The sequence below is a fragment of the Giraffa tippelskirchi genome, chromosome 12 (assembly GCF_054371585.1).
Source record: "Giraffa tippelskirchi isolate mGirTip1 chromosome 12, T2T-mGirTip1v1.2.pri, whole genome shotgun sequence".
NCBI lineage: Eukaryota > Metazoa > Chordata > Mammalia > Artiodactyla > Giraffidae > Giraffa > Giraffa tippelskirchi.
Window position 1 is genome coordinate 41,212,973 of NC_137286.1, and position 12,322 is coordinate 41,225,294.

A 12,322-nucleotide genomic window follows, 5' to 3' on the forward strand; every position below is an offset into this window, starting at 1 on the left:
TTGAGTATGAAATCTCTCAGGGGAGAGTTGTTAGGGGAAGCACACTGATTGAAACCGCCCACCCTGACCAGGCACCATAGTAACCATTGCATGAGTTGTTTTAGGACAGGAGGTCCTGGTATGGAACACGGAACTAATAAGCTACCACCAACCTGAAGAGTTCGAGAAAGGTCAAAAGGAGACATCACATGTCCAACCACCTCCCAGAATCCTTCTCTCTGCCATCCATCTTGGCCGAACAAGGCGTGCACCACCAGGAAGGACTCTGAGTCAGGATGATTGGCTAAAGACAACCAGGAAACTAATCCCATCACCATAAAACCGGAGACTTCAAGCCACATGGCAGAGTTGTTCTCCTGGGTTCCCTTACCCTACTGCTCTCCACCTGGCTGCCCTTTCCCAATAAAATCTCTTGCTTTGTCAGCGCATGTGTCTGCTCGGACAATTCATTTCTTAGACAAGAGCCCAGTTTCAGGCCCTGGAAGGGGTCCCCCTTCCTGCAACAAATGGCGACTCTGGCGGGGTCAGAATGGCCATTCTAAAAATTCTACAAACAATAAATGCAGTAGAGAGCTGGCAAGAGATCTAACACTCCCTCCCCCCGTCCCGACTTGGTCTGTGGTATGGACGTTGGCAACAGCCATTGAAAGGATAGCTTCCATGTGCCATAATAAAAACATTTCAAAGGAGCTAAGCCTAAGATCTGACATATATGGGACTGTATCCTGAGAAAACCATCATTCCAAAAGACACGTGCACCCGAACTTTCACTGTAGCACTACATACAGCAGCCAAGACACAGATTCAAGAAAGTGTCCACCAACAAATTAAAGATTAAGAATATGTGATACATATACACACTTGACTATTACTCAGCCATGAAAAGCCACCACTGAGATTACGAAATTATGCCATCTGTCACTACAAGGATGGACCTTGGAAGATCAGACACTAAGTGAAATCAGCTAGACAGAGGAAGAAAATAGCATATGACAGTCCTTCTGTGCAAATAAAAAATGATACAAATGAACTACTTTACAACAGAGACAGAGACTCTGAAAATTCAAACACAAAGAAGGAAGTCCAAAACAAAAAAGAAACAATAAAGGCCAGGGATGAATTAGGAAATCAAAACTGATATATACACAGAAATCTGTATCTCTAACATACACAGAAATTTCTACATGTAATATATAATCTGCAAGGATTCTCTCCTTCCTTCCACATATACAGAGAAATCTGTATGTCTAACATATACACACAAAAAATCTGTATCTGTAATAGATAATTCACAAGGATTATCTCCTTTTTCCTTCTCTCCACATCCATAAAAACTCTGTATCTCTAATAGATACTATGGGCTTTTCTGGTGACATAAAAAAAGGGTAAATAATATGAAGGCAATGCAGGAGACCTGGGTTCAATGCCTAGGTCCAAAAGATCCCCAAAAGAAGGGAATGGCTACCTACTCCTACTACCTACTACCTACTCCTACAGTATTTGTGTCTGGAGGATTCCATGGAAAGAAGAACATAGCAGATTACAGTCCTTGGTGTCGCTTACATATAGACACACCCGAAGATACACGGTCAGGATAGATACACCAGAAGGACAATCTTCAGCCCAGGGAGGTTACTTGACCTTGTTCAATAATCTCTATGGCAAACATTTGAAAAAAGAACATCTATGCTGTAATGTATATGGCATACCTGAATTAGGAGACTGTTCACTGACAACAAGCACAATACTGCAAATCAAATATAGGCCAACATAGCATCTGCATGGGATTAAAGAAAAGGAAAAAGCAATGCCTATTTTATTCCCTCTGATCTCCCTGACTTGGGCTGCTTTTCAGTCCCTGGAACCCGACCAGGCTTGGGTCACATGACTGAACTGGAGAGGAGTCCCAACAGTCGGGAGGGGTGCCCTTAATTGGGCCCCCTCTTGAACGTGTACTATCTGGTTTGGCCTGGATGGGACCATAGACCCTAGTGCACGCACAGGATGGTGGCCTGACCTCTGGCCATGAGGACTTTGGAAGAGCCACCTAGCCTCCAGGTCTCCTGGCACTGGGGTCCCTAGCTGAAGCCTCTTTCCTGAGAGTGTAGCCTCCTAGGCACCTCAGCAGGGAGTGGTGCCCCAGGTTGGGATGAGTCTGAAACGGATGGTGAAGCATTAAGGGGAAGAAGCAGTGAGGCACAAGGCCTTGGGTGTATGCTCAGGCACATTCCAATCTAATTCACAGCCCTGGAAGTCGACTTTCCTTAGGGCTGTTTGCCTGTAGTACCAGAGTTGGCGTGAAACAGTGCTGCCGCCTTGTGGACATTACCTGTAACTACAACTTGAACACGGATACTTAATGCCACTTGCAACTGACAAAGCCTGTGGGGCTTCTGATGACAGCAGCACTCAGGAAATGACCTGGGGTGGATATTGCAGGAATAAATTCCAAACACAGCCGACTTTCAAGAAGCCAACTGCAACACGCAAATTTCCCTCACACCCTTTAAGGAAAAAAAAAAGAAAAACTACCCCAAACTGCAACAAGACAAGATGTTCAGCACCCCTAATTATTGCCGAAAGGATGACAGAATGACAACAAATATCACCCTACACTATATTAGGCCATCCACACAAGTCTACAAGAAATAAATGTAGGAGAGAGCCAGGAGGTGAGGGAACCCTCTTACACAACAGTGGAAATGGACATTGGCTACAATCACTAGAAAAGACAGTCTCTGCATGTCAGAAAAAAGAAAATTTCCAGTACAGGATCTGACATCCCCACACTTGGAGTATATCCTGAGAAAACCATCATTCAAACAGACACATGCCCCCCAGCGTTCACAGCCAAGACACAGAACAACAGAATTTCCACCCACAGCTTAAAGCTTAAACAAGATAGGAGACATATTTACCATAGACTATTACTTGGCCATAAAAAAAAGCACACCTGAAATTATGAAATCATGCCACTGGTCACCACAAGGGTGGGCCTTAGAGGATCATATGCTAATTGAAATCAGCCAGACAAAGGAAGAAAATTCCAGATGAAGAACCTTCTGGGCAACATAAAGAGAGATTAAAGAAAGGACATAATTCACAGCACAAAAGAAGCTTCTGAGAATTCAAACACAAAGAATTAGAAAAAAATATAAAGGGCCAGGATGTCTTCATAGGCGTTTGGGCCTGACAAATACACAGAAATCCATGACTCCAACATATACACCAAAATCTGTAATAGATGACCCTTGAGGATTATCTCTTTCCCTTCCTCCTTCCTTCACCCACAAAAATACCTGTATCTCTAACACCCAGTGCCACCCAAAGGATGGTGGCACAACACTCTGATTTTGAGGACCTTGGAAAATTCACATAGCCTCCAGGTCTCCTGGTGCTGGGGTCCCCAGTTCAAGGTTCCTTCCTTAGAGTGCAGCCTCCTAGGCCCCTCACCAGGGGCTATGGCCCAGGTTGGGAGAGTTCTGGAGGGGACGGGAGTAGCTTTAGGGGGAAGTAGTGAGACACAAGCCCTTGAGTGTTTGCTCAGGCACACCCCACTCCAGTTCACAGCCCAGGAGGCCGGCTCTCCTTAAGGCTCTGGTTGCAGGAGGACCAGAGTTAGAAATGAAGAAGTGCTGCCGCCTTGTGGACACGTCCTATAACTACAACTTGAACACATGCATCATGTCACCTCCAATTCACAAAGCCTGGGGGACTGCCAAAGCCTTTGAATGTGTGGACCAGAACAAACCCTGGAAAATTCTTAAAGAGACGGGAATACCAGACCACTTGACCTTCCTCTTGAGAAATCTGTACGCAGGTCAGGAAGCAACAGTTACAACTGGACATGGAACAACAGACTGGTTCCAAATCGGAAGAGTACGTCAAGGCTGTATATTGTCACCCTGCTTATTTAACTTATATGCAGAGTACATCATGAGAAACGCTGGGCTAGATGAAGCACAAGCTGGAATCAAGATTTCTGGGAGAAATATCAATAACCTCAGATATGCAGATGACACCACCGTTATGGCAGAAAGTGAAGAAGAACTAAAGAGCCTCTTGATGAAAGTGAAAGAGGAGAGTGAAAAAGTTGACTTAAAATTCAACATTCAGAAAACTAATATCATGGCATCTGGTCCCATCACTTCATGGCAAATAGATGGGGAAACAGCAGAAAGAGTGACAGACTATTTTTGGGCTCCAACATCACTGCAGATGGTGACTGCAGCCATGAAATTAAAAGATGCTTACTCCTTGGAAGAAAAGTTATGACCAACCTAGACAGCATATTAAAAAGCAGAGATATTACTTTACCAGCAAAGGTCCATCTGGTCAAAGCTATGGTTTTTCCAATAGTCATGCATGGATGTGAGAGCTGGACTATAAAAGAGCTGAGTCCAGAAGAATTGATGCTTTTGAACTGTGGTGTTGGAGAAGACTCTTGCGAGTCCCTTGGACTGCAAGGAGATCCAATCAGTCCATCCAAAAGGAAATCAGTCCTGAATATTCATTGGAAGGACTGATGCTGAAACTGAAACTCCAATACTTTGGCCACCTTATGCGAAGAACTGACTCATTGGAAAAGACCCTGATGCTGGGAAAGATTGAAGGTGGGAGGAGAAGGGGACGACAGAGGATGAGATGGTTAGATGGCATCACTGACTCAATGGACATGAGTTTGAGTAAGCTCTGGGAGTTGGTGATGGACAGAGAGACCTGGCGTGCTGCAGTCCATGGGGTCGCAAAGAGTCAGACATGACTGAATGACTGAACTGAACTGATGGGGATGCTAATGGCAGCTGCCCTCAGGAAAGTTCCTGGGGCAGGTATTGCAGATAAATTACAAACAGAACTGACTTTCAATCAGCCAACTATAACAGGTAAATTTTCTTCATACACTTTAAGGGGAAAAAAAGAACAAAAACAATCCTCAACAGCCACAGGACAAGATGCTGAGCGTCCCTAATTATACAGGAAGAAAGTCAACCAAAATAACAACAAGACATTAAATCACACTAGTCAGAATGGCTATTGAAATAAGTCTACAAACAATAAATACAGTAGAGGGCTGGCAAGAGATGTAACTACACCCCCATCCCACTGCCAGACACAGCTGGTGGGATGGACATTGGCAACAGCACTGAAAGGACAGCCTATGAATGTCAGAAAAAAAAACTTTCAAGTGAGTCAAACCTAGGATCTTACATACCCACACCCGGTCCTATATCCCAAGAAAACCATGATCCCAAAAGACACACGCAGCCCGACATTCACTGCAACACTACTTAACAGCAGCTGAACACAGACCCAAGAAAATGTCCACTGATAGAGTAAAGCTTAAAGAACATGTGGTACATATGATGTACAACGGATTTTACTCAGTCATGAGAAGCCACCACTGAGATTATGCTATTGGTTGCTGCAAGGATGGACCTTAGAGGATCATACACTAAGTGACGTCAGCCTGAAAGAGGAGGATAGAGAAGAAAATGATATTCCTGACAAGCAAAACTTTAAAAATAAACAAAAGAGCTCGTTTAAAATACACTAAAATCCCTGAGAATTCAAAAAACAAACAACCAATCTCAGAAAAAGAAACATTGAAGCGGCAGGGATAAATTCGGAGGTAAGGACTAACGCACACATAAGAGTCTGTAGTTTTAGTGTATAATCCAAAATGATTATCTTTTCTTCCTGTCTTCCTTCCAAATATACACAGAAATCTGGACCTCTAACATATACACAGAAATGTCTATCTGTCATAGATAATTCACAAGGATTATCTCCTCCCTTCCTTCTTCCCACAAATACAAAAAAAATCTGTATTTCTAGTAGATAACCCAGCAGGACATGATTTTCAGCAGAGGGAACTTTGTGCAACTTCTGCAATAACCTCTATGGCAAAAGAATCCCCCAAACAAGAGATATGCTGTTTGTGTATGTCATAATTGAATCAGGCGGCTGTATACCGACCTAAAACAAAGAACTAGAGATTAAAGAAAAGTAAAAGAAAGAAAAGGAAAACCTATTTTGTTCCCTCCGAACTCCTGGACTTAGGCTTCTAACCCACCCCTGGAGCCTGAGTAGGCGTGGGTCCCATGGCTAGACTAGATGGGGATGAGACAGCGGGCAGGGTGTCCTTAATTGACCTCCCTTTTAAACCTGTACTGTCTGGTTTGCTTGGCTGGGAACAAAGTCCCCTGGGCACCCAAAAGACGGTGGTTCAGACCTCTGACCTCCAAGAGTGTGGAAAATTCACCTCACTTCTTGATCTCATGCTGGGGTCCCCAGTTCTAGCCTTCTTCCTGAGATGCAGCCTCCTAGGCACCTCAGCAGGCTGCTGTGGCCCAGGTGGGGAAGTGTCTAAAGGGGAGGGTGGAGCTTTAGGGGAAGAAGTAGTGAGACACAGGCCCGTGAGTGTTTGCTCAGACACTTTCCACTGTAATTCACAGCCCAGGAAGCCGGTTTTCCCTAAGGATCTCCTTGCCCCAGGAACAACAGTTGGGCATGAAGAAATGCTGCTGTCTTGTGGACATTTCCTATAAATACAACTTGACCAGCAGTATTTAATTGCAAGCCCAATTCACAAGGCCAAGGGGGCTGTTAATGACAGCTGCCCTCAGGAAATGTCCTGGGGTGGGTTCTGCAAAAAAATTTCTAAACACAACTGACTTTCAAGAAGCCAGTTGGGACAGGTACATTTCCTCAAATCCTTTATGGAAAGAAGAAGAAGAAAGAAAAAAAAAAGAAACCCAAACGGCCACAGGAGAATCCGTTCAGCATCTAATTATTACAGGAGGAATGATAATCAAAACGATAACAAGGAGTCAAATCCTACCAGTCAGAATGGACACCCTCAAAGGTCTACAAACTGTAAATGTGGGAGAGAGTCAGATGATTGCAGCCCACTACACAGATGGTGGGGATGGACACTGCCCTCGCCCCTCGAGAAGACAGCCTCCTCATGCCAGGACACACACCACTGAAGACAGCAAAGCCTAGAATCTGACATGCACATCTGGGCCTGCATCCCTGAGAAAACCACCATTCAGGAAAGACATACGCACCCAACATTCACTGCTGCACCACTTACAGTGGCCAAGACACAGAACCACAAACTGTCCTCTGACAGAATAAAGCTTATCGAAGATGTGGTGCAAAAATACATCGGTGCTAGTCAGACACAGAAAAGCAGCACTAAAATGATGAAATTATGGACTGTGTGAGATCATACACTAACTGTATTCAGCCAGGCAGGCAGAGAATAGCATATGATCTTCCTTCTAGGCAAATACAAAAAGAGATGCAAACAAACTAATTTACAAGCCAGAAAGAGACTCTGAAAATTTAAAGAGAAACAAGGAATTACAAAAAAAAAAACCCAATAAATATCCAGGGATGAATTATGAATTCAGGACTAATGTATACACAGAAATCTGTATGAGAGATTCACAAAGATTATCTCCTTCCTTCCCTTCCCTTCTCCTTTCTTCCTTCCTCATACACTTAAATCTGTATCTCTAATATATACATAAAAATTTCTATCTCTACATATACACCAAAATCTGTATCTGTAATAGATAATTCACAATGAATATCTCCTTCCTTCCTTCCACATATACACAGAAATCTGTACCTGATGAGATGGTTGCATGGCATCACCACCTCAATGGACATGAGATTGAGCAAGCTCCAGGAGATGGTGAAGGACAGGGAAGCCTGACGTGCCATAGTCCATAGGGTCACAAAGAGTTGGACACAACTGAACAATCGAACAACAAAAAATAGATAATTCAAAGGACTATCTTCTTCCTCCTTCCTCCCACATATACAAAAACTCTGTATCTCTAATAGATACTAGGGGTTCCTTGGTGGCTCAAAGTGTAAATAATATGACAGCAATGTGCGAGACCCGTGTTCAACCCCTTGTGTTCAACTCCTTGTGTTTCACAAGGAGATGATCTTTGTGAAATATCTCTTGTAGATACAGATTTCAGTGTATACGTTAGTCCTGAATTCACAATTCATCCCTGAAGGTCCAAAAGATCTCCAGGAGAAGGGAATGGCTATCCACTCCAGTTTTCATGCCTGGAGAATCCATGGAAAGAGGAACCCAGAGGGTTACAGTCCTTGGTGTCGCATACAGTCAAAAGAGATACCTCAGAAGGACATAATGTTCAGCACAGGGAGCTTACTCAAGCTTGTTCAATAATCTTTACGACAAAAAAAAAAAAAATCGAAAAAAGAAGAGATATGCTGTACGTATGTCATAACTGAATCAGGAGCCTGTACACTGACAACAAGCACAAAACTGCAAAACAAATATAGGTCACCACTGTACCGGCACTGGATTAGAGAGAAGAGAAGACTATCGTCTATTTTATCCCTCCCCTCTGATCTCCCTGACTTAGGCAGCTTTCCAATCCCTGGAACCTGAGCAGGCCTGGGTCCCATGACTGGACTGGAGAGGGGGTGAGACTGTTGCGGCAGGTGCCCTTAATTGAGGGGCGGGAGCCCCTCGTAAACCTGACTACTTGGTTTGCCCTGGCTGGCACGATAGACCCTCGGGCACCCAAAGGATGGTGGCCTGATGCTCTGGCCACGAGGACCTTGGAAAACTCACCTAGCCTCCAGGTCTCTTTGCTGCTGGCATCCCCAGAAGAAACCTCTTTCTCAAAGGGCAGCCTCCTTGGTGCCTTAGCAGAGAGTGCTGTCCCAGGTTGGGATGAGTCTGAAAGGGAGGGGTGAAGGCTGAAGCGGAAGAACTAGTGAGACACAAGGCCCTGGGTGTTTCTCAGGCACTGCTGCTACTGCTGCTGCTGCTAAGTCGCTTCAGTCGTGTCCGACTCTGTGTGACCCCATAGACGGCAGCCCACCAGGCTCCGCCGTCCCTGGGATTCTCCAGGCAAGAGTACTGGAGTGGGGTGCCATTGCCTTCTCCGTTCTCAGGCACATTACACCCTAATTCGCAGCCCATGAAGCTGACTTTCCCTAAAGCTCAGTTTGCCTGAAGAACCAGAGTTGGACATGGAACAGTGCTGCCGCCATGTGGAAATTTCCTGTAACTACAACTTAAACACCTTGCTTACCGGCACCTCCATTCACAAGAACTGTGGGGTTGGTTAAAGAGATGGGAATACTAGACAACCTGACCTGCCTCGAGAAATCTGTATGCAGTTCAGGAAGCAACAGTTAGAACTGGACATGGAACAACAGAACTGGTTCCAATTAGGGAAAGGAGTACGTCAAGACTGTATATTGTCACCCTGCTTGTTTAACTTATATGCAGAGTACATCATGAGAAACGCTGGGCTGGACAAAGCACAAGCTGGAATCAAGATTGACGGCAGAAATATCAATAACCTCAGATATGCAGGTGACACCACCCTTATGGCAGAAAGCGAAGAAGAACTAAAGAGCCTCTTGATGAAGGTGAAAGAGGAGAGTGAAAAAGTTGGCTTAAAACTCAACCTTCAGAAAACTAAGATCATGGCATCTGGTCCCATCACTCCATGGGAAATAGATGGGGAAATAGTGTCAGACTTTATTTTTTGGGGCTCCAAAATCACTGCTGATAGTGACTGCAGCCATGAAATTAAAAGACACTTACTCCTTGGAAGGAAGGTTATGGCCAACCTAGATAGCATATTTAAAAGCAGAGACATTACTTTGCCAACAAAAGTCCATCTAGTCAAGGCTATGGTTTTTCCAGTGGTCATGTATGGATGTGAGAGCTGGACGGTGAAGAAAGCTGAGCGCCGCAGAATTGATGCTTTTGAACTGTGGTGTTGGAGAAGACTCTTGAGAGTCCCTTGGACTGCAAGGAGATCCAATCAATCCATCCTAAAAGAGATCAATCCTGGGTGTTCATTGGAAGGTCTGATGTTGAAATTGAAACTCCAATACTTTGGCCACCTCATGCGAAGGGCTGACTCATTGAAAAAGTCCCTAATGCTGGGTAGGATTGGGGGCGGGAGGAGAAGGGGACAACAGAGGATGAGATGGTTGGATGGCATCACCGACTCGATGGACATGGGTTTGGGTAGACTCCGGGAGTTGGTGATGGACAGAGAGGCCTGGCGTGCTGCAGTTCATGGCGTCGCAAAGAGTCAGACACGACTGAGCGACTGAACTGAACTGAATAGCTAATTCATGACTAAACTTAGAAAATGAATCTAGATCTTTCACTGTGTCTGTCTAAATATGTCTTGGTATGTCTTTTTCTCTGGGTGATATTTTTGAGGTTAATTTGTAAATGAGCTCTATTTAACTGGCTTAAAGAAAGGTAAGCACTTACAAATCAAATAATTCTAAATTAAACAATAAATTCCAGGTTCATGTGAACTGATATTCAGTATTAAATACCTGATATTAATGTTTGTTTGTTGACCTATCTAATATAGACATGTCTTGGAGTAATTAAGTAGAATATTTTCATTGTACCTAGGTTTAATATGTTAAATATTATCGTATCTGTTACAAGTTTGTCAACAAGGAAATTACCTCGAGTGAAGAAACTTCTAAAAAAAATATAAATGAGATATGAGCTTTTGGATAAACTCTATTAAGAATAATTATTCTTTAGAAATATCTGTCTAAAATAGTCTCTCCAGATGGGCATAACTTGAATTTCTAAGGGTTGTGCTAAACTAAGTACTGGAAGTCTATTGAATAATTAGGTCATTTCCAAATAAAATAAGATTTTGAAACATTTACTACTAAACACTGATTTCCTTTTACAGAAAAACTAGAGAGATTTGGGACTATAAATGAATAATGTTTGGTGCCATCCTAAAATGTTTTAAGAAAGCAAGGGTTTTAGAAATTATCACTGGTATTTATGCTCACCAATCTATAAAATGCTAATATAAAAGTTCTTGATTGCTAAAGGAAAGTAGGAAGTGTATTTTCAGTAAAAAAAAAAAAAAGAAAGAAAAAATACTAAAAAGAGTTATGCATGATCAGGATTTTTTTAAAAATTGGATTACAATTAGTTAGATAAATGGATTTCGTTAGGAATGACACAGTCATAGGAAAACTGGTTAGAGCCAAAACTGGTTAGGTCCAAGATGGCGGAGTTGACTTTCACTAGACCTTGAGCCTCAGTATATACGCCCATCGTGACATATCATCAAGCTAAATGATATACCCATCAACACTGACTAAATCTGACCAGATGTTCTAAACTCTTTTAATTGATTTTTTTGACAAAACTTCCTAAATCGAATTCTTTTGAAGTTCCTTTGACCTCTAGCTAGCTTTGGGGTACTTCAGAGGGCCCCTGAAACATCCCAAAGAGAGATATTAAACTGTGTTTATTTGGTTGGTTAAATTACATGAAAAATATTATCAAATGAGTAATAAATCCTCTCATGTTATAATGTATTGTAAATATTACTAATATAGATATCCTAGAAATTATATGGAGCTGTTAACATTCTGATATGTCCTGGTATTCTAATGAAAAACCTGACGACTTCACAGAAGTTAACAAAGGGCTGAACGAACCAGCGAATGTGCTTATAACTTTTATGGTTTCTATCTGAAAAATTACAGGTTTGAATCTTGTGTTTTCCGGTAGCAGGGAAAACCTTCCTCTCAAACTAATTATGACAATACTTTGGTAAAATTATACGTTATAAACAAAACAATTATATTTTCTCTCTGACTCCTCCAGGAATTTGAAATTCTTAGGTTTCCAGTAAGTTTATCAAATGAGTTAGGGAGGTTATCTCACTAACAGGTACAAAAATCTCAAGGAATTTTTGAGACCTTAAAAAGGGAAGAATTCACCTAGATTTGTTAGGCAAAATCTGTGATAAGCCTTTGGTGTGAGTTTCCCAGCCCTGTTTTATTTTAAAAGTTCAGTCTGAGACTCTATAAATGTTTCAGCAAAATAAAAAGTCTATGATCAATTATGGTTATCAGACCAAAATTATCATCAGACCAAAATTAGTGAGAACAGACCTATTTTGCAAACAAGCTAGCCCTAATTTGGTTATATTTGATAAAAATGAGGGTAATTTTAGGGAGAAAAAGATGTTTCAATAAATGTTAAATCCCAGTTTGTTAATGGAGGTCTACATGTAGTAAGACTCATTTCTTGGATAGTTCTTTGCTGTTATGTGATATTAATGTAAAATTTAATTGAATTCTTAAAGAACCCCCTTAGTTTGTTTCTGAAGCTTATCTCAGTAATCTATCTTTGGATGAAGATCAGATGTCTCATGACCTGCAACCAGGACTGGAAAAAGACATAATTTAAGGGACTGTCTCCAACCTGGATGGAAGGACTTTTTTTTATCAGAGGAGAAACTAT